This window comes from Falco cherrug, chromosome 10, assembly GCF_023634085.1.
Source record: "Falco cherrug isolate bFalChe1 chromosome 10, bFalChe1.pri, whole genome shotgun sequence".
Lineage (NCBI taxonomy): Eukaryota > Metazoa > Chordata > Aves > Falconiformes > Falconidae > Falco > Falco cherrug.
Genome location: NC_073706.1, coordinates 4,756,689 through 4,782,940, shown reverse-complemented (window position 1 = coordinate 4,782,940; position 26,252 = coordinate 4,756,689). Strand labels below are relative to the sequence as shown.

At 42.0% G+C, this 26,252-nt stretch overlaps 2 long non-coding RNA genes across 2 annotated transcripts in view; one reads left to right on the top strand and one right to left on the bottom strand.

Moving 5' to 3' along the window:
* Positions 1–3,321: 3,321 nt before the first annotated feature.
* Positions 3,322–10,957, top strand: LOC129736997 (uncharacterized). The gene is made up of 2 exons (XR_008734290.1): positions 3,322–3,361; positions 8,618–10,957. It is a non-coding gene; the product is annotated as an uncharacterized LOC129736997 (long non-coding RNA).
* Positions 10,958–11,100: 143 nt separating this feature from the next.
* The window catches only part of LOC129736996 (uncharacterized), a 63,313-nt gene continuing 48,161 nt past the window's right edge, over positions 11,101–26,252 (bottom strand). The window contains exons 7-9 of the long non-coding RNA XR_008734289.1: positions 22,202–24,313; positions 20,543–20,662; positions 11,101–15,903 (exon numbers count right to left, since the gene is read on the bottom strand). This is a non-coding gene — a long non-coding RNA (uncharacterized LOC129736996). The remainder of the gene's footprint in view (positions 15,904–20,542; positions 20,663–22,201; positions 24,314–26,252) is intronic.

Genomic DNA, 26,252 nt, shown 5'->3' with positions numbered 1-26,252 from the left:
GCTGAGTCTGCTAGCAGCTAACAGACACTTTTTTTCCACTGGGTGGTCCGGGAACTGGTATCTGGGTCGAATTCTAGCTCCTTTGCATTGCCTGACTAGCAGGTTTAATTGTGGCTCTGTGCCTCAGTTTATTAACCTGAAAATGGGAGATAAAGATATTCCCCTTATTTGTAAAAAGTTTTGGGAGCTGCTTAAATGCCGCAAGGGAAGGGGCAGAAATGATTCCTGTGGCAGTCAATAGCAACAGTTTAATTTGTTTCTGTAGAAGTGGAGCTAGCCCAAAATGGGCAACTTTTGTCTATGTAATTTATTGCATTTATCACCATGGTATCTGAGCTCTAAGAGTATTATCCAAATTCCACTGAATTCACCGAGTGTCTTTCCACTGCTTTCAATAAGTTTTGGATTTGACCCCAAAGTCACAAAAAACCTGAGGAATATGTCAAAAGAATGTAAGTGGGTGTGAGTTGAAACTGGGGAGTTTGGAGACTGGAGTATGCAGAACAGTAGCTATTTAAAGACCGAGTTTGCTACTGAGTGTTCCCTTTTAATAGGGTTATATAAATACATTCCCATCTCAATATATGTGGAAAAACAGGCAGTGAGGTGAGACTCTATTGCTTTATTTCTTATGGGAAATATTGTGCATAGCTAAACTACCTCTTCCCCTTTCCTCACCCACCACCCACGGTCCCTGGAAGCCTCCAGCAGCTGTGTCCAGTGTGAAGAGGTGCATCCGGGAGCGCGGGATATGTTCCAAAGTTCACAGCCCTGCCTTTATAATAAACCCCTGTTTTCACTGCCTTTTCACGATGCCTTAAAGATTTGATCTGAATTTTGGCACTCAGCATGTCAGAATGGGAGGGGAGACGGGTTATGCCTTTTTTTATTATTATTATTATTATTATTATTTTATTGCTCTGCTTCCTTGCAAGGAAAAGAGGAGGGGGGAAAAAATGTTCTTGCTTGGCTGCCTGCAAAGACCAGATGGGTTTCAGTACAGCTCCCTCGGCCAGGTGTCCCCCCTGCAGAATGTCACAGCCAGGGTGGGCACCAGTTGGCATCTCCGTTACCATTCTCAGGAAAAGCAGCCCGTGGCCAAGAGGACCGAGAGCTGAACCCCTCGCTTTTCTCATCCGTGCCAGATGTGTGGTGAACTGACCGATAGTTCAGGTCAGGAGATGCTGATACTATAACTTAAAAGAATCTTATCAAAATGATGGAAACTTTTGACTGTGAAAAGTGGGGTCTGCACCTGGCTAGCAATTATGTTTCAAAGGAAACCCATCTGGTGTTTTATTGCTTATTTTCTCCTGCACTTTGTGTATAAGAACAATACAGGGGCTGGGATATTTCATATTGGGAGGCTTCCAAAAAGCTGTTTACACTCTGTCAGGTCAATAAGCGACACAGATTTCTGCAATATTATCTCAATTATGGTTAACAATTGGAATACACATTTTTTTAAAAAAAACTTCCTAAAAACACTGGCATGGATCCTCAGAGCAGGCAAGCTCCTGCAAACTCCACCAAACTCCATGAAGCTCATACACCCAAAAAGCAGCTAAGTCTTGAGTATCTGGAAAGTTTTAGAACTAGAGCTGAAGTGAAGCTTATTTTTGCCAACCACAGAGCTAGAGCAATGTGCCTGCACTGAGGATTGAACCCTGCCTGCATACATGTGCTGGAGAGTAGGACACAAACGTCACAGGGTGCAGGACAGTGTGGTTACAGGGGAACGCTCTGGCCAAGTGACAACATAAGGACTGTGTCCATGCATTAATAATACCAGGCTTGAGCTGGACTGGGTGCATTACATGCAAATGCATTATTAAAGAGCACATTTTAAAAGGAAAGCTATGTAGAGTCCACCAAATCGGGTACAGGTTTTAAAGACCTTGGGAACCCAACAGCAGTTTTACAGTAAAATCACATCCAGCCAGAGCACCTTGATTACAAGGCAACCTCTCCTGTGTTGCCAATTCCAGCTATTTTATTAATTCTAGTGAATATATCACAGGTCTCAAGATGACGAATGCTTTCATTACAGCCTTGGCCTCATCCATTAGGTGATTGTTATGGATCTCAACTTTCATTTTTTAAAGTTTTAGATTTTAATACCAATTCAAAGAAATGGTATTAAAAATAAAGTATGACAATTTCAGAGTAAGAATGAGGGAAAAATGGTAAAGCCTATAGAAATGCAGGAGACAAATAAAAAATATTATTATGGTAATTATTTCTTAACTCTCATGAATTTTTACGGAACATGTCTGATGGCTAGAGTAGACATTACTGGCTAGCTTACAGCAGCAAAGATACTTTGAATGAAACCCATGTAACAGAATTTGGCTATAATCTACATTTGCTTTAAGTTCGTGTAACCTCTAGTACAGAACTAGGAAACAGTTACAGATTTAATTTACTTTTCACTTCTGATGCTCCTTGCATATTGTGGGGGCTATGAATTTGGCAAGGAGTTTGCATTTATTAGCACATATAAATTTACCAGAAATGTTTGGTCTTGCTGTTAAAGCCCAGATCTAGAACACTGGAATATGTCAGAAGCCGAGTGTCATTTTTAAAAGCAAGTTTAGAAACCATCTATTTCTGTTGAAACTTTACAAGTGAACCAATGGCACCCAAAAAGTTGAGAAAACAGAAACAAGTCATATCCTGAAATACACTTTGTAAAAACCTATTTCATTATTCCTAAGATTTGGAAAACCTGACTCATGATTTCTAAGTACCTGAAATTAGAAATGGTGCTGATAATGATTTCATTATTATTTCACACAGCATCACCCAGATCCAAGGAAAGATTTCTGTCTCCCTAACTAAATATAAGAGAGTAGACTTACTGAAGTAACTTCCAGAGTCATACTTTAGCAGCTTAGATTCAACAGTAGATGTTGCCACTTGGTGTCCTATCCACTCCTTCTGTGTAAATACCACTGCAGGCACTGAGAGGCCAAGCACCGCAGGGTGCTGCGGGGTGTTTTAGAAGACTCAGGTATGAGATTTTTTCTGTGAACCATCCCGTATGACCCGGCCAAAGCCCCTTAGGAGAACTACATCCAGGGGTTCTGGACCTTGACCTCTTCTGCTTGAATTCCCTGACCTGAAATGGGGGAAGTAGCATTGCTAAGCCACAAACCACTAACAAACCTGTAATTAATGCAACAGGGTCCAGAGCACCACGCTGGGGAGGCTGGGGTGGGCTTACCTTAGGACAACTCGTGTGTATGAAGAGCAAAATGTGGTGCAGAGATACTGGCTCAGGAACTTGGACAAGGATGGGGCGAAGCAGCACTACGTGGACTCTGACAGGCGTGAGCTGGCTCCGCTGCAGATTGTGCGGGTAAGTCACTGCTGTGCCTTGCTGCCCAGTGGGGGAATAGCACTGTGGTCACATCATGCTGGAGAGAACAAAATTGCAAGACACACTGAAAATATTTCAATTTCTGAAGATTTCAAAAAGGTATTCAGAAGTGTTACAGTTAAGAAAAGCCCCTTTTTCCCTCCCTTAAGCAGGTGTAGAAAACAAAAGAGTCATGGATGGAAATTTATGCCTAGCTCTGAACTGCTTCTTTATTTCTGTTTGCTTTGCTCTACACTTTTTGCCAACGTTCTGGATGAGAACAACTTCTTTCGGGAGCAGCTTCCACTTTCTTGTTCGTGTTGGTTTATTTTGGATCAGATTCCTCAATCACATACGCAAACTCCAACAAGTATTTACATCCATGCAGAACCTACCCACGCTATTAAAGAGAAAAAGCCTCCTCTCAGCTTGAGGAGAACCTGCTGTCGACAAACTCCCTCTCCTCTGAACCATAACCTTTGACTCGTCCTGTGGGGGAGAAGGGAGAAATGCAATCAGGTGCAGAATGCCAATACGTCCCTCTGGGGTGACAGACATCCAATTTCCAAGCAACCATTAAAAGGTCCATATGGAATTTCATGTTTAATATGAAGCAGCAAGAAATGGGAAAACCCAACAGCAACCACATGCCGTGCATTACTTGTGCCTGTGAGCTTGGGCCAGTGTCTGAGCCTTTCCAGGTGCTCCCTTCTGCACCAAGAGCGAGCTGTGGGATGTTCAGGGTGCTCAGGGTGCTCTTACACTTTATTATTATTATTTTAACTAAGAAACTAGCTGCTTGGTCCATTTGAGGAGGGTTCAGCTTTAAGAGAGATGTGGAAATAACCCAAAAACACGAGGGTCAGGCAGTGGAATGTTTCCAAGATTGTATGAAATGTTAAGCAAGTGAACAGAAAACATTTATTTTTCCATCTCGTATACCACAGTAAATTTGGATTTCTCGAGCTTATCTTCCTATCTGCATTCTAACTGAAGACTAATTGCATTTTCCTCTATACTTTTCTGCAGATCAAAAAAGTTCAAATCTAGGGTCTCCCCATTCATCCCCAAAAGTTGTTCCCCCCCCAACCCCCCCGCTGGCAGCGGCGCAGCAGCCAGGAAGCCAATGTGCCATGTCACAGACACCGCTGGACTACGGGCAACCGCTGCAGCCCATGGGGCTCTGGAAATGAGGACAAAATGAGGCTCAGTTGTGTGCGACACATTGATAAGATTTTGGCCCTCATTTCAGCATGACCCAATAGGTTTAAATTGCTTCATTTCTCAGCCAGCCAAGAGCAAATGGGTGGTAGATGTGATATGGCTGTTCACTGGAAATCACTCTCGATTGATTTAGCTTCTCCTCCTTGGTAGCGTATGGGCTCAGTATATGGCTTGGGCACATAAATTACATACAAAACCCCTTTTGCTTGTGTGTATAGTGTATATATATGTTGTCACCCCATCACAGGAGAAGCTGTTATGAAGTATTAGCTCTAAGTATATATGGAATAGAAATGATCATTTTTAGCTGCTCAACAAAAGTAAAATCACATATAAAAATAATAATTTTGAGTTAGAACAAAGTAGAACCAAGTAACTGCTAGTTTATTTTAGTTAAACAAACAAACAGAAAATGCTGCTGTTGGCTATAGAAATGAGAAGTGAATTTTTAGGACTCTTTTGTTTGTTTTTTGAAAACTAGTAAGAGCTGTGAACATCAAAAAACTTTTCAGTTCTCATTAACAAGATTTCAACAGTTTGGGTGTTGCTTTTGCCTTTCTGAAAGAAGATACAAAGCTTTTTCATTTTCATTTTAACATGTTCACAGAAAAAAATTCTACTAGCACTGCTACATTGTCATTTCTGGGGGATGAATAAAAGGATATTGGAGAATTATTCATCAGAATCATTTGGGTGATTGATATACTTTCTTGCGATTAGAACAAGGACCTCATTTGAGGCTGTAACACTCTTAGTTTTTGCCCACAGGTGGGTGTAGTATTGAGAACAGTCACTTGAACCTATACTAAAGACAACAGAGGTTTAAAATCAGGAAATCTTCAAGGCAAGGGGTGTTTTTTTCTCAGGTTTGTGCAGCACATGGCAGCAGGGTCCTGACTCCAGGCTGCATTTCCCAGGGGACACGGCACCGACAATCATGCAGATACACAATGGCAGAAACTGGTCAAGGATCAGTATCTTTTCTCCTGGCTGGCTGGAATGCCCGGGAGAGCCAGGATTTTGTTGGAAGAAGGATGCGAGAAGAAAAGGGAGGAGGGAATCCTGCAGGCCTATGCTTAATATTCATTAAGATTAGGTTTTAAATCAGGTAAATTTGGACAAACATGTGAGTTGAGATTTTTAGATTCATTTTCTGAATATCCCAGTTTTTAAGACCCATAGCCACCTAGCTTTAAGTCATGTCCCAAACCTATTTTCCATCCTTAAGCTCAAAACTTCAAAACTCACCCAAGTGGGAAGACTTCTTTTTCTCCTTATCCAAGCCAGCTCCCACTGAAGGCAATGGAGACTCCCCCACCACCAAGGGCAGGACAGGTTTAGAAGTTCTATGTTAATATTTTAATCTTCCTTCAGTTCTGAAATCTTCTGTGCTTGTCTGGTTAATGTAAAGTAAATAGTGCATAACTGCTGACTGCAGAAACCCTGCAGAAAGTTGTCATTGCAATAAACATCTGATAATTAATAATTACCAGCACAATTCTACTGTTCATATCAGTTTGGTGAAAGAAGAACAGAAATTTATATATTTTAACCATAATATATTGCTCGTCCAATGCAGCCTGAACTCCTGCACCATCATGACCATCCCTGCAAACCACCGCCAGAAATCCTTACCAGTCCTGCAGGATCCCAACCAATGCCTCCCCAGTTTTCCCAACCAAAGCTATGCACTCAGCAAAGGACACCTGCCATAAATCTCGAAGCATTACCAGCTTTCAGCGAAAACTGGTAACATTACAGCTGGGGGATGATGTATTGGGATGTCACTGACTCCCTCTTTGCACGCACATACCCCTTTCTCCTATTCCAGGCATTTTTTATGGGCTTCAGTGACTTTCTCCCTGGGCTGGCCCAGAGTGGTCAGCGGCCAATGTTTATGGGAGGGTGGAGGAGGGAGCTGGGCGTAATTAACGGGACAATTGAATGGGATACGCCTCTCTGATTTCAATTAACCTCTGAACTTTGCAGTGACAAGATCTCATGGTTACCAACTAACTTCAGCAAAACCCCAGATGTTATAACTGGTTAATCCAAAATCTCAAACAGCATATAGTTGGGAATTGTTGACAGTCTTTTTTCAGATTACTTAATTCTCAACAAAAAAAAAGAAATAACATTTCAGACTTCTTTAATACTGTTATTGTGTTGGAATTGGGGTCTGATTGTTGTATCAGAGCTGGGATGTGATTCTGTTCCCATTTCAAATCAACAGCAGAATTCATTAAGGGGAGGGAAAAGAAGTCAAAAGACCCAGAGAAATATATTAATGACATTAAAGACACAAGCTTTTAAAGCTTGCAAAAGAGATTAGTGTGTACAGGCAGATAAAAAAATCTTTGTTCAAAAAAGACTGAGATAAGCACAGAGCTCACATCAGAGAATAAACCAACCTAGCTATGTTCAGAATAGAGTTTTCCATGATTCACTCATGTATTTTAAAGAGGGAACTTTTTCGTTTTAAGAACATCACAAGAGTTTTAGAGATTCCACACAAGAGGTTCTTTTAAAACCCTATATGAACTACAAAGTTTTCCAGCTTGTAATAAAACTACAACTGAAAATTAAAATTGATCAAAAGAATGCAAGTCTTTAAAATGAAAACATCTTTTGAATGCTCCTACTTTTTAAATCAGAAACTAGAGAGAAGTCCTGGTTTTGTTCTCCTTTGTTTTCAATACAATTGTGTCACTTAAAATGTTGACCATCTCTGTTTAGAGGAAATATATTTTGTTCTGCTCTCATTTATAGGACCGCAACAGCTAGAGGATAAACTGTTACCACTTTGTGTATTGGCTTAAATTAATTTCTTCTTAATCTTTAAGCAGCTATAAATGAGAGCCAAATCTGAATTTATGATAGCAGACTGTGCCTTTTCACGTAGCTGCAGTTACAGCACCAGATACGCGAGATGCTGAAGGGTAATGAAGCAAAACCAAAGGCTATGGTGCAAAAAAGATTATAAATATCAGAAAATGTGACCAGGCTCGTAACATTTTAAGCAGATGTGCTACCCTATAAGCAATTTCAAGACAATTTGAAGACAAAATCAGTGTTGATGATATGGATAATAAACCAGTCTTTATGAGTGCATTAATAAAAATATCTATTTAAAAAGACAAAAAAAAATTTATAAATTAATTAACCAAAATCCACTGACTGAAAAGTGTAGACTATTGTCAACCTTCTAGGACTTTATTTATTCAATTCTCATAGTTTAAATAGTACAATTAGTCAAATTAATCGCAAGCCTGTAAATCCTTTATTTATAACAGTAAATAATTTTATCTTTTAAGTAATTTCTTGTAATGTAAATCTCACAATCTAGGCTGATATTATCAAACATTTTAGATATTTAAAGCATCTGCAATAAATAAGAGCCAAAAGTCAAAGCTTCTTTAAAGCAGGATATCCCACTTTTCAATATTTAAGAGATTTCAGTGTATGCATTTAAGAAATTCCTTCTAGACACTTGAAGATGCACACGTTACAGCAGTCTGCAGGAATGCCCTTCAATTTCTTACACATTACTAGCCCTATCTAATAAAGCCTAATGTCCCAATGGTAGAAGCATCTGGCTCTTCTCCCCTAATCAATAATATTCAACAAAAGTCCCCTCTTCCAGCAGCGGCATAAATTATCAGATATATGCAAATAGACTTGCTAATGTTAATTGCCAGGGCTGATTGGTGATTAATTTTTTGATTATGATCAATCATTCCACAGGAATCTTAATAAGACATTCAAGGCAATCTACAAATTGATAATAATTAGGATCCCCAACCAGTAACACATCCACAGCCAACTATAAAACATCCCTGTGATTGAGCGTGTTCCTGGGAACAAGGTTCCCCCCTTTTGAGAAAGAGGAAAGGGAACGGTCACAGCCTCAAAACCCGACGGGACTACGCTATCACACCTGACAGGAGTAGCTTTTTGCTGTTTTTATGGTAAGATGGGTTATGGCACCCTCTGATGCAACTGGCCGCCTTCTTTGTGTTCCTCATACGGTAGAAAATGGAATGGGATTTTCGGTTACATGACAGCACTTCGGAAGCGTTACCCCAACGCTCAGCCTCCCAGCCCTGGAAAACAAGGAATGCACAGGATCCTGAAGAAACCAGCCTCCGCCAAGCCAAGGACCATCTCTCAGAGTCCTGCCAGACCTGCAGGGAACACAGTCCGTGGGGTGACACAAGGACGTCAGGCCATACGGACCCGGGAAGGACCGAGCAGGACGTTCCCACAGTGTCTGCTTTTCCAGGCAGCTCAGGCAAGCCCTGCACTGCCAGCAGGGCACTTGTTTGTGTACTTTAGGGGAACCTTGAAACATTGTTGCCAATAGAGCAGTTCAAATTGGAACATTATTTATTTATTTAACTGATTCCTCCTGCAAACATAAATATCGTTATACCACATTTTAAACCCCAACAATAACTATTGCCCTCTACAAACCAGAAAGTGCAAGTGGCTGGAGGAGGAGGTGCAGCTCATCGAACCTGTGCAAGGGACTTTGTCACCCTGCGGGCACTGGCCGGCACGGGCACCCCTCGCTCGCACGCCCCAGCGTGTCACTTCAGGCACATGCTCAGCATCGAGCCTGGCAGAGCAAGTGTTTGTTCCCCTTGGCCTTCCAGACGGACCGACAGGTCTGGACGCCTGTGAGGAGCTAAACAGCCCTCGGCTGCTGTCAAACGGGATGTGCCCGAAACGAGGAATATAGAGGGAAGTGAAACTCCCAGCGCGTTGTATCTCCGTACTGGCCTGTCATGTTCGACCAATATCCAAGTGTTTGAAATTCCCATCTTCGTGGCCTAATTCTGAGTTGCAGATAATACTCCTTTTTACGTGTCAAGAATGGCATGAAGGAGCTTGAATCTAAATGAAAACAAATCCCCGAGGTGTACAATTCTCTCAGTTCTTTCAGCGTTGCCAAATGTACCATTTTCTGGTGAGGTCCGAGGTATTTACTCTTTTGTTTGAAGAGCTTGTAGTTAGTAGAGTGTAAGTAGCTCGGCTTTTGTTTTCATTAAAAGGACAGAGTAGGATTAACCCCTACTTTTATGTTACATTTTCTGAAGAGAAGTTAGTTTTCAGTTGAATGGCTTTTTGGCATAGGAAGTATCTTCTTCCTGAATATGTCATCTTTTCAACAAGAAACTGAAACATGGCTTTTTTAAAAAGTCCAGCTTTAAGTGTGAGCTTTTACGCAAACAGGCAAATATTTTCCTTTTCTCCCAAAGATTTCAGTAGGAAAAAAGAAAACCCTAAAGGAGTGCATGCTTGCTTGCTTTCCCATCGAGTAAACAAGAAATGCTTTAAAATGACACAAGTATACGTGAGGGTTTTAACCATAAAATGGCTTTAATTAGGCATTTTTAAAAGCCTAGCTTCATTCTTCACTTAATCTCATTATTTCTCAGCCAGTTTCAAGAATTTTAAACACTTCTAGAGGGGACTTAGTGGCCACAGCAAGCACAGGGTGTCGCAAGGAGCAAACATGGGTATGTTTAAACACATTCACCTTAGACAAAACCAGCCCAATGCTGCTCTAGTTGTCCCAGATCAAGAACAACTCCTCTATTGCCAGGGGAGAAATTCTACTGTTAAACTGGCGTCTTTGATAAACAAATTATATCCATACTTTACAAGTTAACATTCCGTTATTTTATTTTATTTTTTTTAATTCTGCATATTTTCTTAAACCCAAGAAATTAACAAATGTTTAAGTTATCTTTGCAGCTGAGATTTCTCCCAGCTGCCTTTATAAATCTCACTCAGGAAAACTGAAATGCTAACACGTTTCTTGGATTTGGTCTGTCATTCCTCTCTAGCTCCTCACACTTTTACAATTCACAAGGTCATGAGTACAAAATGTGCTTGTTAACTTACACAAGAATAAAGCTGTCAGATGGGCTGAGGCCTCCCTGTGTACCAGTTTAGTGAAATATGATTATCCTAGCTGTAAAATGGATAAACCTATTAAATTAATAAATCTGCTGCCCTGTAGCCTACCACTGATGTCATTGCCTTACCTACAAGGCACCCCTTCTTAAATTAATACTTGATAAAGGAATAAATCTTTTAAAGACATACACTAAAGCTTTGCATTGAAGAGTTATCTTTTGTGTTAGAAACCGTAAGTATTTTTTACTGCAATGTATGTAAGTGAGAGAAAATGAATTTCAGGGAGGAAAAAAAGAAAAAAAAAAAAAAAAAGAAATCTTAGAAAAATGTTATTACCCAGCTAACACTGTGGGCTGCTTCTTATCTGTATACAACTAATCACTTCCCTGTTTCTTTTTTTATTCTAATGTGTGAGTGGATTTTAGTGCTCATGAAAGTGAAGAATAATTAGTAGGGTAGTGGATAAAGTGGAAGGGCACTGCCTTATCAAAGACAGATTGGGTCAGCTGCACATGGGCAAAAGAAATCATGATTCACTTCTTTCAGCTACTTTGATTTATTACTCTAAAGGTCCAACAATGAAGTTTCACATCAAGGGAGAGAGAAGGAAAAAGAGTTTCAAAGGGTTTGTCTGTCTTGACTTCTTAGAAAGCCTTTAGCATATTGTGCTTGCTAGAGTACAATATCGCTGTTCCTTTTTAATAATCTATTACACAGACACCCTCACAGAAACAAAAATTGCTCTCTGCAAGGCACTGACCAAATATATGGCAAGACAAAATCTCTGGCCCCAAGATCTTACAGTCTAAAATACAAAAAATAAAAAAATGGAAGGGAAACGAGCACAGCCGTTTGAAAGGAGTTGCTTTAAGATCATATGGCAAACAACCAGCAAAAGTACTAAACAGAAACCAGATTCCCTAGAACTGCAGCAGTACCCACAGACAAACTTATACTTCAATAACGTTAAAAATGAGACAAAAATAAAATCCCAGCTCATCCAAAGGCGTCCAACAACGTGCTCAAAACTCAAAAGTGAATTTGTAAAAGGAAACAGGAAATGAAAACTAAAGAGGGTTGACATGATTACGGGGTGTTAATAAGAAAAGACATAAGCCAGGGGCCTTGATGTACAACTGGACAACAAGAGGTTACGTTTGGAGTCAGGGCTATGCTAATTTGCAAACTTGGGTCCATTTCATTAAGTGAGCTGAGAGACAGGCTGTCTCAGTCCAGCAGAGAGGGATCTCATTATCCATGTAGGGAGCAAGAGATAAGAATCTTTTAATAATTGCTGGGAATTTTTTTTATGATGATATGGAATGCCAATTTATGCCTCTCCACTCAATGTGGATAAAAACCAGCCTCCTTCACAGTTCAGACCAGCCCCCCTCCTGGCTGCGGCCATTAGGACAAGGAGGGAAAACAGAGACTAATATGCTTGCCCGGGAGACCAATGCTGCAAAACTCCATTAAATGCACTTCATAGTGGAAACATGTTTGTTTACAGTGGATGAAAAACTTTGCCAGCTCTTTTTACTTAATTATTAATAGGCACAGCTGTAGGATTTAGGGCCCAATCCAAACCCCAGCACAGTCAATAAGCAAGACTCCTACTGACAAGTAGCCTTTGGATCAAATCCTTTACTGATTTCTTGTTAAGGAATGGTTCTGAACTGACACTTTCAGAAAAAGCTAAAGAACCTGTAATACTTTGGCAAAAGCATTGCTCACACTCCCTTCCCCTTGTCCCTCTCATGCCGACATATCCACTGCATCCATGAGAAAGGAGCTTTCCAAGAGCCAGAGGTTTGTGCATTTGTTCCCTTCCCGGCAATAACTATCCCACCTACATCGGGCTCAGCACATCACAGATTTTGTGATAGGGACAAGTTTAGTCTATAAGGGACTAATTTTGAGAGACTTGTTTCTTTCACATGATCATACCGAACTCAATTCTGGCTACCTCTGAAAGCATTGGCATAAAAAAGCAGGGATGAAGTTAGACAAGGTCTTATGCTCATGTTTTACTGCTTAATATTTGCTGAAGGCTGAGATACAGACACAATAACTTACCAAAATCCCACTAATAGCATTAAACTTTCAAAAGTAAAGTTTTCCCCCTGACCAAACTTATGCTGCAAGGAAAAGAGGAAGCAAAACTGTTTCCACAGCCAAATCTGCTCATTTGCTTGAACTCACTAGGCTGGACTGCACATTAGTGTTGGAAAACACTGTCCAGGGAACTCCAAAGCTGTGCTTATCTCTAAAGCTGGCTGCAGGATTTGTTTTTATGCATCAAGTCAACCTAAGAACTACATACAATTTATCTATCTCCTAAGGAGGAACAAAATGATATGTCCCTTTTCAACTGACCTTTCCTCTTTCCCCAGCTTCTAGTAGTTCATGAATGATCTTTAATTTTCCATATGCCCATTTACTATCTGAAATTATTTGGCCAATAACTTTTGCAAAAGGTGCTCCCAGCCTTCACTTTGCAGGCAAGATAGGAGAAAGGAGGACTGGCAAAATGGAAGCTGTCTTCTCCGGATAAAAAGCTGATGTTCTGGCTCCTTAATTAGATGGGAACAACTTGAGAATTGCCTTTATGGGCACAGATGTTCTCCCAGGACTGTTAAAGTGCCTTCGGGGAGCATGTTCTGGTATTTACATTTACCGAAAAAGCTCTGTCTCCACAGACATTCCTGCCTGCAAACCCATTCCTTGGAAGCAAAGCACGCGTGCCCCTTGGCAGCAGAGCCACGAGCGGCGCAGCCATGTGTGCCACGGTGCAGACACAGCCCAAAACTATCACTCAGGGTCCGGCCCACTGGATCAGGAATAGGAATGACTGGAGGGAAGGAAGCGCAGAGTACGTACGCTCAAGGCTGGTGTAAGGAAACACAGAAGACTGGAAAGGAAGGGGAGCAGAGGGCTCACGGTTCCCCCAGGAGGCTGCGACCGCACTGCTACAGCTCCCAATGAATGCTGAGCGAGCAGAAGGTGCTGCATCCCTGACCTGAAATCAGTGCTGCTGGGGTACAGCCCCTCCTCTTCCTCACAGCTGGAAGAAGAGAGCACGAGGTTTACACCTAACACCTTCTCACGCCCACACTGAAGCGGGGCCAGGCACACGCTGTCAGCATCTGCCGTTCAGTCCTCCTCTAAATTAACGGTGCCCGCACCAATGGGCGAGAGAGACTCGTGCTGATCAAGGTCACTTGGGCTGCTGCAGAACACGTTTCTTTTCAGAAGCAGTTGATTCTGTGAAAGGAGAGAGACGGACTGAAGTGGATGGCAGAAGGCAGGCTCAGCTGAGCCAGGTCCCGGGGGAGCCCTGAGAGGCACTAGCCGGGAGTGTGGCACCGGCTGCTCGGGAGCCGCGGGGCAGCGTACGGGGATCAGCCACGTGCTTGTTCTTAACCTTGCAAGGACAGTGCTTCAGACCGCCCCCCTCACAAAGCTCTGATCAAAGTTACAGTCTCAATTCTCCACTCTTCCCTCCCCCATCACCACCACCACTATCCCACCCCTCAGAGATATGAAGAAATATGAACAAAGGCTGCAGTAGATCATGTCAAGCCAATATTAAATGCCTCTCATGGAGCCTAGATTACACTGGTGGTCTTAAACGTCTGTACGTTGGCTGTAAACACCCAGGGACTCTGCAAGGGAAAGTCCTGATCGCTGGGGAGGGAAGGGTCAAACACCAGCCTTGTACTTACAAAATATCTTGAGTTCTTGATGTCTGAAGACTTACCCCAGAAAGTGATGTTTGCAGTCCTCTCTTGTTAATGTTTTTTAACTAAATGGAAAAGTGTCTGTATTAACAACGTCATGTGAGTTTTCCTTACCGTACACTTCAAATCAGAGCTGAAATAGCAACATAACACAGTTTCAGGCTTTGAGTGCATTTCAGCCAACGCTCAGCAAGTCAATAGGCAAATTCTATCACTTTTGCACCTTTGGGCTCCCCACACCTATGCAGCTGCTGGTATTGCCACACATTTGATCCCAGACAGCTGTGGGATGATGTACACCACCCTTCACTTTTAAAAATTTCCCTGTCTCCCGGTCCTCTTAACTAAGGATATTCCAAGCTTTACTTTCAAATCAAAGACCTCATCCTGTTAAAATACATGGTGATCTTGTCAACTGGATAAATGATGTCCACTAGGGGCTTGTATGAGACCACTAAATTTACTTTTGCTTTTGAATTAAGTTACCAAATTTCAGCCTAGATATTTAAAGATGAAAACGTAAAATTCAAAATATGACACTCTTTCAGATTCATACCGTTTGCTCTGCTCTCTTCTCTCCCCTGGCTATAGCTTCCTGTTGTCAGGTTGGGAAACATACATCCAAGCCACCTTAGTCTGGATTTATTTGCAGTGTACCGAGATAAAAGTCCAGCCGTAACATAATTAGAATTTAGGGGCATAATAAGCTCCAGATTTTTTAAAACCTATTTTCTATTAAAAGGAAATATCTCCCTCTCTCTGCTTCTTTCTCATAATTACAATATGAATTTAAGGTACTGTAAAATTAATAGAACACTGACTCTAGAGACTGAAGTCTACGCAGGCAGACAGACAGCCTGGCCCTGCCGGTGCCCTCCAGCTGTGACCATAGCCCTACACATGAAAACAACTAGATTACCTCTAGGCAAACTCATTTATTGACCCTTTAAGATGGATGTTAAAAGACCAATTGAAGCTAATAATGTGTAACGCTTTTTGAGAGCTGGATCCTTGACTGTACAGAACAGATTTTAAATTGCCCACCTCATTACGTGCCACAGAAAAGCTGTGGAAAAATCACCCTCCACTACTGATTTTATACATATACATATATATATATATATAAAAATACACACACACAAACAGAGGGAGGGAGATTTGCAAGCTGGAAAGCACAGATAGGGTAAAGTCGTCTCTAGCCTGCGATGGGTATGCTTTGATTTCATGTTTTAGGAGGTTTTGATAAACACAAGTAGCAAACCCAGTTTTCTTCGTCCCATTTTCTTGCAAGGTACCAAGGGCCAAGGCACATCAGGATGGGTCTTCTAGCCTGATACTGGTGTCCAAGCAGGGCAGGCAGATGGGACCATGGTCTGGAGATGGCACAGCCCACGGCCCCATGGTCTTGAGGTTCTGCAAAGCATTTTGGAGCTGTTCCATCCACAAGTTCTTACTCCAGCTGTTAATTTGAAGATGGTGCCTGGAGGCCCAGCCAGGAGAGCTGCAGCCATGGCTCCGTGTCTGCCAGGGAGGATTTCTGCCTTCTGGCTTGCCTGCACGGTCATCCAGATCCACTTCGGAGAAAATCTTCTGTGTTCTCTGCCCTCATTTCACAAATAGGTGTGGTTGTAGCTGGAAGGCAGCGGCTCTGTGCTATGAATACAAGAAAGAGGAGATGGAAAAGTAGCTTCTGAAGACTGAGACATAATGTCCAGCCACATACCTGTGTTGCGTACTAGTAAAACAGATTTATGTACACAAGCATATTTGCTCAAGTGTAGGATACGATATAATTAAGCCAATTAAATGATTTTTCCTAAGATGCATTTTAGAAATCAAGCTGTTATCTATTCATCAGGCTGTCAGTAAACACATCTTTTTCACATACAACACGTTTAACTTCTGTTCAGGTTATATTACTCACATGCAATCCTTGTGGTAATTAATAACATCTCGATCAGTTCCTAGCTTTTCAAAACCCCTGCAAACAATCAAAATGTTAACAATTGAGGGAAGTATCCTTTACTCATTTGAGACCAAGTCACGACGGTTGGTTGGTTGGTTGTTTTTTTACTTAGTACTTCTAAATTCATGTATGTCTTCTACAGCTGGGTATGGAGTCAGTATGACCCCAGTTCTGTTAATATTCATTCATGCCAGCACCTTCAAGCAAGGGGATAGATCACATCCAAAAGCTGAGAAGTTCAGCTTTACAAAGCACAAGGTTTGCTTTGCTAGGTGTCCATTCAAAACTGTTCTTACGCTTCAGAGATGCAGATATATATATATATGCTCATTTTGGTTCATAAACATAATTATTTTGGTTGATATACATGCCTATATGTATATATATAAGCATGATATACATGCTCACCTGTCCTGTAAGTGCATACAAGCAAGCCCTGGACCTGTGGTCCAGCTGATTACAGTTCTGTGGGTTATGTTATTTATGGCTCAGTTTTCAGAAGTTATGTCTACATTATTTCCTTGCATGGGGCAGTTCTTTCAGAAGCAGCTGCTGCTGCAGTCATCGATGAATAAGGATGCATTGCCTGGGTCCAGAAATGTCAAGTGGACTAGTGGTAGGTGCATTTTGTGATGTTCATGGCAATGGCATCACTAAAATCCAGTGTACAAAGCTGAAAGGCTGCCTTAGCCCCTCGACAACCTGGGATTTTCCTCAGCATCTACCAGCAAGACCCATTTTAATCCTTCACAAACAGCTTCTGTCTATATCCTAAACAAGTCATGGAGCTTAAACAATGTTATTTAACCTCCCGTGCCCTCTCCCCATATTTCTACCAGTGTCAAACACCCGTAAACTCATTCCAAAAAGCCACACATTACCCAACCAATGCTGCCTAAGGAAAGCATTCAGGAGTGTTTATGGGGCAGCTGAAGTGTAATGATTTAGTAGATGTTTATAAATGTTTATACTGTACAGATTAACATTCCCCGGGGGGCCTGTAATGAAGAGAGTGCTCCAACTGGAATCAAACCAGCCAGCCTAGGCTGAATGAACATGAATGAATCCTGCTGGCCTACCCCCATGAGCTGTTTACTCAGTTTGAAGGGATTTCCTCTACCCATGCTCCCTTGGCATTTTGTTTTGGGAAAGGCAGAAGAGGAGTCTGGTCTCAGAAGGAGCACGGTTTGGAAACAAGGTAGAAAATCCAGCCCGTCACTTGGATCATAGCAATTATTCACAAATTGCACTAGACAAAAGAGCAAAGAGCCCAACCCTTCTGCTGTGCAAGGAGAGGCTGAAACTCCCATGGGCTTCAAAGGCAGCTGGGTCTCCGTCTTAGAACGTGGTTTTCAAACATCACACCCAAGTGTAAACTCTGAAAATCATGTTGAAGGAACTGAGTCCTGCTATTCGGGGTCTCTGTATATACAGCTTAGAAGTTTCATGTTAGGCCATTACAGTTGAAAAACACGACTTCAGGTACCGTGACACTGTGCTGGAGGTTTGCAGCAATGGCTGGCGAGTTTCTTTCCCAAGAAGAAGCACTGAACCACAGTGGTGGACAGCTTTGCCGAATATCTCGCTGAAGGAGATGGGCATCTTCCATTCAGAGTAAATGAGGAAACAAGTTCAATTTGTTCAGTGATGGCTCAAAGAGTAAAAAATATTTGCTGCTGTTACAGGGATGCATGTAATGGGTTTCAAATCGCCATGGGTTTAACACACGAACGCCGAACCCAATAAAGTAAGACTGGGATCTGGTGGATGAAGCTGTGCCTGCCTTCGTGTCTCGGAAGCAATGAGCAAGCAGGTTTTAAAAGATGCTAACAGCAGTGATGACCCTGGGAAGTATGAGAGAAAAATCATTTCTTTTGGGCATGGTGCCAGGTGAAAAAAAAACCCAAGCCTGTGAAATCACAAGTAAGGAAACAAACCCCTCCGGGTTTCTGCTGTGGTCAGGAGATTAAGATTTTTATAAATGACACATGTATATATTCAGAAAGTGAATCATCTCAAAGGGGCCAGAAAAGGGTGGGAAGAAAATAGAAAGGATAATGGCATGGTCATAGCCAGCACAGGCCAATAAAGGCGGCCCAAAACACCAGGCAGTGATCTGATTCTTCAAGGAGATACCACTGCCAGTGGATTTCTGCAGACTGAGGGCTCACAAGCCCTTCTTTTTTCTTCAGGCGGTGCTTTTTTGCTGATGTGATAAGATTTCTCGCTTCTCCCAAAATTATTCTGCCTCCGGCTCTGGCAGCTACAGGTCTGCATAGGACAGACAGTAGCATCACGAAGTACAGGTGTTCTCAAAATAAAGTACAAAATATTCCTTGCAAACTCTTAAACCACAGCATCGAAGGCAGTCCCATTGGAAGCGTCTGCTGTGATCCTGCAGCCTCTCTAATGGATCAGACAGATGTAAAGGACTCAATACATACAAGCATTTCTTTCAATGGGTTTCTGAGATGTTTTTAAAGACTCAAAAATAAGTTTGCTTTAAATCTTGGATGGAGACACTGGGCAACGATAATTTTGTCTGCAGTAGTTTATTTGCCCATCTCACAAAGCTGTCTGAGCTAGTTACAGTGCTTGGCAAACACTCCTGGTACAAGTTCTGCTCTGTAACCCCACTTGGGTCTTTAGACCAGTGGAAAAGACAGATATTTGAAATCTTCTAGAGCACTGTAACCATCAGGTAATTAGCTGTAGCAGACTTACAAAGTAGGAAAGGCTCACGAGAGCTCTGAAATGAAAGCACAAAATGCCTCCTGGAACTAATTTTAGAGTGGCTTGAAGTATTTAATCCTGCAAATTATTGCCGGTGAGGAAACATCAAGGTACTGCTGGATCTTAATAGTGGCAAACCAGCAGGAATGGTTCACCCTAAGCTGCCTCCTGCTGATGGCTAAGCAATCAGACACACTTTATACTTCTCACAAGGTGCAGGGGCAGCTATGTTTTGTACCCAGTGACTTGCAAAGTGGCCTGGTATTGTTCTTCTCTTCTCTGTGTTTGCAAAGGGTCCTTTATCAGCAAAGCAAATGCAGCCTTACATTGCAAACAGCAGAGAATAAAAAAAGTGAATAAATACTGGGGGTACACACAATGCCCCAGCTCTGCATCATGCCAGACCCCTGTTCCACAGATGCTCTGCATCCTTCAGAGGGCAGGGAAGGGTTTGTAGAGGGGCACAAGGAGACAGAGTGCTTTACTCTTTCAGAACTAGGGTCTGTCTCATTTGGAAAGATGCCTTTCTGATTCCTTGCTCTGCTCATGAGTCCTCATTAATGAAGCTGAGAATGGATTTATCCTTTCATCCCTCTAGGAGTCAGTTTCTCCAAGTGTGAAACGGGGAAGGTAAATGTTAACCTTGTGAGGGCTGGTTTTAGGAATAGGAAATGGCAGATATGGGATTCGAAACCAGCTTCCTAGGTTCTTATGCTCAGCCTGCTCTCATACAGATCTTCAGGTCTGCAACCCACTTTATTTTCACCAGACATCATGTGAGGGAAGCTAGGAAACTCTGTGTTTCTTCTCACTGGGAAGCCACTCAAGAATCCTGTTGCTGTGGCGGCTAAAAAAACTTCATTTATTCTCCAGACTGAATTTATCCATAGCCAATTAATACCCATTTGTTCTTGTGCCAATATATTCTTTTATCTTTAATAAGTAGTCTGTCTAGCTCTGTGAAAGCTATATACTTGATTGCTACAGAACCTAGGAGTTTCCTCTTCCACAAGCCGTAGGAAGTGTTAGTAACAGAACATACTGTAATACCCCATGCAAATTTTGCAGGAGCCCATCCAGGTGTGTGCAAGAATCTATGTACTAATTTCAAAGCTATTTCTACTACCAGCTTTCCCAGCTGGAAAGCTTTTCTCATCTTTTAAAAACAGAGGCAAGGCAACAACCTGCAGTTTAACATAATCTTGAAAACTGTTTCCCAAATAGTATAAGCTGCAACGCCCCTTCCTCTCCAAAACCCACCAGGCACCAAGGACCATCTTGTCTACAGAGATAAGAATTAAGATCCTGCATACTTCTTTGAACAACAAGAATTTTCAAACTCAAATTTGGGGTTTCTTTTAGCCACAGATATCCTTTTGCACATGTACCACTTACATCTACAAAACCAAGTGATCAAAACATCAGAACACAAAACCTTATTCATCTGCTTTATGATTCACCCTTTAAATATAGAATTATGTCTTGTTTTCCACCAGATTCCACCTCAGGATGGACAGTGCTCCCTTAATAACCAGATACTCAATATTTTGTTACAGCATTGTTATTCAGCATGAGGCTTGAGGCCTTACTTACCTCATACTATTCAAAACCTTCTTGGAAGACACAGTCGCTAATGTTCTCGTGCATTTTTTTAGGGCTTTTATCAGTATGGCATATGAGTACTTCACAATGTTAATTTCTTATAACAACACCCTGTAAGATGAGAGGATATTATTATTCCTGTTTAACAGATGGGAAACTGAAACACAAAGAGATTCAGGTCAAAACAGTCTGCTAACATTGGGTACCCAAACTGAGATGTCTGGGAATTGATTTCTCAGAATGTTTAACATTGTACAGCATCACGTATCAGGACAAATACCACTGACAACATATTCTGCAAATGGGAACACAGAAAACAACTTAAAATTAATAGCCAGTTGGGAAGAATTTAGTTTAAATTGACTTCTCTAAGCTAGATGAGAGTTTTGCAGCATTCAGATGCCTTAACCATAGAGATCCCCCATTTTCTTTTCAATTCCCTATCCCTTACTACACTTCTCCCAGCTTCCACAGCAAATACAAGCAAGGTCCATCAGACACCAGCCTCCACCTCTACCCAGCTGTGACTCATCTCCTGAGCTGCTCCACCTTCTGAACTGAGTGAGGCCAAGGTCCTCCACCAAATATAGTACGTGGTCATGTAATTAAAGGCTACACCAAACACATGTACAAAAGGAAGCCAAATAAACACTGTGCAGGAAACCTTAATTTCATGATTTCCCGACACCCTTTCCTACATAATAAGCTTTTCAAAGAGAACACTGTCTCCATTATATATATATATATATATAAAATTTTATATTTAACCCTTATATATACACATATAAGATAAATATAATATGCAGGATAGAAGTGTTATAAATATATATATATATATAAAAATATATATATATATATATAAAAAATTTATATTGTTACATCTCCTTGCTCCTGAGTCTTAATCAGCTGAAAGTTTCCAAAAACTGGGAAAGATACCTGGCATGGAATACTAAGCCCAAATGATTAAAGTTTTGAAGTTGAAATTACAGGTGATCAAAATCTGCCTATAGGTTTCAGTTCAGCATTTTGCCTCTGCCTTTCTGTTTCAGGGAATCAGGATATACCTGTTTGGGTGGACCAGGACCACTTCTATTTTGGAACATTCACTGCTGAAGGAATACAGGGAGGCAGCAATCCAAATTTCCAGTATGCAGGAAATTCAGAATGAAATGAAATTATGAAATAACTGAATCAGGAGAACACCTATGCCTCCCTTGCCTCAAACTTTCAAATTCCCTTGAAATTTTATTTGTGTTGGGTTTAAATTGTTCTAAATAAATCAACCAGAGCTGATACTAGCATGGGAAATTTCAATGTGAATGTTCAGAGTTTGACAGAGTTACAAGGAAATAAAGAAGCCTGGAAAGTTTCAAGCAATCCTAGTTACAGGTACAACATCAGCTATTTCTAAAATACCACTGTAGTAGCATATAAATTTTGTAATAAATAACTTATTAAGTGCCCTAGGTGCTATTTTCAATGCAGTGATACCAAGGAAGGTATCCTCATTTTCCAGATACTTTTACTGCTTCCCTTGCACATAGCGGAGCGAGGAGCAGAGCTCCTCATCCACAGGCCTGCTCTGTTTCATACAGCCATGAGAAAAGACCCAAATCTGAACTTTTTTAATCTAAAGGGACCACCACTGACCTGTGAATGAAGAAGCGGCAGCCCCGAGTGCCCCAGGCGGAGGCAGTGGCTGCAGCAAGCAGAGCCGTGCCGGCGCTCCTGCAGCTCCAGGTGTGCGCAGACCCAGGGGGCTTTCAAGAGGTGAAACCAGGGTTTGGGCCAACCAGGCATTAAATGTTATGGAATGCTGGACAGTTTGGCTGTTTCACTGATTAATATTTTGTTCTTTTGTGTTTTCTCATCAAGGGGACTAGCAGAGGGCAAAATGTAACTTGACTCGGATGCCTTTGCAGGAAACCCAGGGGCTCACTGGGAACCTGGGCTTCTCCTAGTTCACAAAGGATCAGTCAGAAGGACTGCATGAGAACTCTTTGATCAAAAACTCCCTATGTCAGGATCTTCTATTTTGAAGGGAGGTGAGAAACTGGAATTAAATACTCAGCTGAGAACGGCTCTTTCCATAATGCTCAGGCAGTGGAAACCGCTCAGCCCCGCTGCTGCCAGCAGCCAGCGAGGAATTCCCCTGTCATGAGGGCCATGACTCACGCGTGCCCCTGCTGCTCCTCTCCCTCAGATGTAGGGGCCATACTTGTGGTCTGGGATGTGTCAGGAGAAAGGACCTGGCAGAGCTCGCCTCTGTTACACAACCTCCCCATTCCTGCCCGGAGGCATGGTCCACCCAGGGCTTGGAGCTGCTTGCTGCAGGTGACACCAGCTAGAAGATCCTTTTACAGCTGACGTTTCTTCTCTCCCTTCATTTTCCTTATTCCTCTGTCCTTCGGAATAATCAAGAGTAACTCGGTCAGCTCCCAAACGATCACGATACTGTTTCAGAAAGTCAATGGGATTTTTAGCATCGGTTTGAGCAGTGTAAAATGAGGCTCCACACAGACTAGCGCTGAAACAGGTGCTGAGGTCCCTCATCAGTTTTGCTCAATAAATTAACAACAGAGCTGCTGCCACAGCAGTGTGAGCAGTTTGCAGCACTTGTATTTGTGCTTTGGGTATTTATTACTGTGTTTTTCACAAGCCCTTTTAATGCCTCCAGGAGTAATTTATGGAGACAGAATAGCATGAAAAGAGCAGATCCCACTAATTTAAATCTCTGGATGATGAAAATCACGAGAAGAGCAGGTTTCACGTTGTTTCCTCTCAATGAATGGCTTTCTGAGGCAGTATAAGCAAACAAAAAGACTACAAACACCAAGATATTCAGGTTTGTTTGGGCTTACCTAAACACTGCATGGAGATTTTCAGGTTTATTCAGGTTCGGGCTCTGTTTTGCTAAGTCATTCCTCAAAAATGTTGCAGGTTTCAGTTGCTGTTAAGATAACTAACAAGATACATGTACTAAAATGTCTTTTAAATAATTTTACTACAGGAGAGGATTACTGTGTAAAAAACAGTTCTTAGTATTAATCTTGTTACTTTTCAGATTGATGAGTAATGTGTGTGACCCTGGTGGTTCATTTTTTCATTTTTTGGCAGCTCTTACACTGTTCCTGCTCCAGACCATGAAGCAGACTGAGCCGGACACCCAGGATGATCCAAGTTTCCAGCAACTGACATACTGGTTACTTATTTTATAAAATAAGCAAATTAGTGAAGCATGACTAACAAACTTTTTGATCCAGTGAACACTCATCTGTGCAGTCACATTAAGAATCATAACCTTTTGGTGCTAAGACTAATAGCAGTGACCTGGGACCAGTCTCCAGGTTGCCTTCTGAGGGCTGGGTGGTGCAGTTCTGGAGGGATCGGTCACGCACAAAAGCTTTACGTTGCTTGAAGTGTGACATGATATTTCTGAAGTGAGTAGCATTTGCCTATAAAAGGTAAATTAAAGAGGTTTCTTTGCCCTGTCTTTTCTCATTAATTGATACTCTGACTCCCTAACTTCCAGATAAAGTCATAGACTGCAAGACACAATGTTTGTCTAATTCAGTTCTACTATATTTCATGTTTTGCCTCATGAGACCAAATTTATTACAGTGATGGATGAAATATAAGAGCATATTTTAAACAACCATGAGTGTACCTGCTTGGCCGCTCTTTTTCACCGTCATTCCAGGAAACATTTAGAAGTCAGCAGACCGCCCCAGAATTTGTTTGAATAATCCAGGCTTCGTGATTCTGCAAAACAGAATAGAAAGTTAACTTGAGAGGTTTCCTCTGCTACTAGTCACACCGAAAGGTGGCCAGAACCTGTAAAACAGAGGATCATGGAAAGAAAGCTCAATCTAGACCTTTACCCAGCAAAAAAACCTGCAAACATGGTCAGCTGCCTTTGCTCTTAACTCTGTATAATCAGAGGAAATAATCCGCAGCATATAAAGCTGCAAACACGTTCAAGTCTTTGCAAAATCACAACCACCACAGACCTGAACTTTGGAAAGTTGCAGAATTATTCATAATCTCAGCAACCTGATTCAGCAGAAATTATGTGGAACCATTTCGAGTCACATTTAAAGCTGTTTACAGGTACTGGGGAAAGTTGTGTCCCCTGAACAAACCGCAGAGTTCTCTCAGCTTCCTTCCTGGGCTTCAGCAGAATTAAACCGTTCTGAAACTTGCTGGGAAAAGGTGGATAAGAAGGACAATTTATCTCTAAATTACATTGCTCTTCAGAGTAAACCACAGAGAGCTGTAATGGGACAAGTAATTTTTTTACATGGTATAATTAATTAGAACCCATAAAACCCAATTAAACAGCACTTTTGAGACTATCAAGTGTTGCATGTTTGAAACTGCAAATATGACAGTATAAGTACATTTTTATAGCTGGGCACACTCCTCAGGATTATTTTCAGTGCTCTAGTAAAATGGGAAATGGCACCAGTTTGGCCCCTGCTAATAAATCTTTTGGAAGCAGGCTATATTAATAATCTTTATGGGGGTAGGATGGAAGCCAGATGGGGCAGGGAGGGGCGTGTGAAGGTGGCATAATATATTGGCCTGGAAAACATAATCCAGGCCAAAGCAGAAATTTAATCTTGGTGTGTATTGGAGAGGGTTGGGAATATAAAAGGAGAGGTGGTGGGCTGACGGGGGACTGGCCCTGGGAGATCAGGAAGGAGATTTCCAGGGTAAGGAAGGAAATATCCTACAAGGTAAGACCCGGTCCATCTGCATGCTAAAGGAAGCAAAGAGCAAAGCAATGCTCCAGCAGATTTAACAGCCTCTAGCAAGCAGGGGCTTTGCCCCCTTGGCCAGTAAATGAAGAGTGGTGCTGGGGAGCTCCCTCACCCCTGGCACCCAGCCTTGCCTTCCTGCCCTAGGAGGGGCTGCCGCGTGTGCACGTGTGCCGTGGGCTCGGTGCGTGTGTGTGAGCTTGATATACAATCTAGTGTGAGTAAAAGCTCACTTTGCCCTTGTTTATTTACACGAGGCCCCATTTATGTTTAACTTGGCAGCCAAGAGGTCTGTGCCTTGTGCCAAGCACTAATTCCTTGACTGCCCTGACAGGCCCTGGCGTGCACACCTGAAAGTCATTAGCGCTCGGACCCATTTTGTTCTCACATTTCGAGGCAGTGACCCGCAGCCATGTACAGCTTCAGCAGACACTTTATCATCTCCCCTGTCATCGGCTTCGAGCTCGGCAGCCAGGGCACTGCCAGACCACAATAAGCAAGGAACTAATGAGGGCTCAGGAGAAGCCTTGGTCTTAGCAAGCTGCTCCTCTCTTCTGCATGGAGGGCAACTGATAGCCAGCGGAGGCCACCTTTCTTCTTGAATTGGAAGTTTGTTTGGGTTTGGAATATTTTATCCTTCATAAAATAGCAATGCAATGTGATAAGTAAACAACCCATAACAGCTTCGGTGACAGAATCAGGCAGATTAGGTTCTAACAGCCCCGTTCAGCTCTAGAATGCTCCTCATGCAAGCTGCTCCCAAAAAAGGTTAGCTTCATCTTATCAGGCACTCGGAAAATTCCTCCAGTCACCTATCGACACCGGACGACTATTTAATCCAGAAATGCAGAAAAATATGCTGTCAGATGAGATCTGGAAGGAGAAATGTAATGAACAGCTCTGCAATGAACATTCATGAAACAGTATGAACATTCAATAGA